The sequence below is a fragment of the Dendropsophus ebraccatus genome, chromosome 13 (assembly GCF_027789765.1).
Source record: "Dendropsophus ebraccatus isolate aDenEbr1 chromosome 13, aDenEbr1.pat, whole genome shotgun sequence".
Classification (NCBI taxonomy): Eukaryota; Metazoa; Chordata; class Amphibia; order Anura; family Hylidae; genus Dendropsophus; species Dendropsophus ebraccatus.
In genome coordinates, this window is record NC_091466.1 from 9,095,244 (window position 1) to 9,096,151 (window position 908).

Consider the following 908-nt stretch of genomic DNA (forward strand, 5'->3'; position numbering starts at 1 on the left):
ATTGCATTTAATGCATCTAAAGGAGTTAGAAGAATAGCAATGGCCGCTACTATTCTAGCTACATCATATAATTCATATAATGCAGCTTTGCCCATAGCCATCCATAACATCCTGTGTGATGGGATATCCCCCCTGAGGTAACCTGTACTATTCCACTCTGGTACACCAAAAGCTGCTCAAGTCCTTCCTACAGTATCTACTGCCCATGATGCTGATCCTTACTGAGCCCTTTACTGTTTTTAGGGGGAGTGTATGTTGGGGTATAAGCTGGTATCTGGAGTTTGACCCCAACCTACTTACAAGTTTGCTATTCATTTACTAAAGGTCTGTTGCAGGCAGGGGGTGGGTGGAACATACTAAAGAATGTATACTTACCTGTCCACCTGCCACCAGACACCTGCCAGCCTCCTGCAGCTCCCGCAACATCATGACCCAGGCTCAGGAATGCCCGCTCAGCCAGTCAGTGACCGAGGCAGGCCATTCCCCCTGGGTCATTACATAGCAGGAAGTTGGGAGAAAATAAAGTCTGACAGCTGTCAGTGAGCTAATGACACCCTGCTGCAGGGGAACAGGGACAGGTAAGTATACATTCTTTATTGTAGTCCCCCCCACCCTCTGCCTGCATTGGATTTTTAGTTGTGGACAAAGTTTTACATATTTAGATATGGATGTTTACTAATTTGTTCTTAAAACTTTAAGCATTTAACCCATTATAATACTGTATGGGTCCAGGAAGTTTTGCAAAAAAATTGCAGCAATGGGTATCATTGGAGGTATTGTTTCATTGCATGAAACATGAAGAATGGCCCCCTGGCGGGCAAGGGTAACCCTAACAGTATGGCCCCCTGATGGGGAGGGGTAACCCTAACAGTATGGCCCCCTGATGGGGAGGGGTAACCCTAACAGTA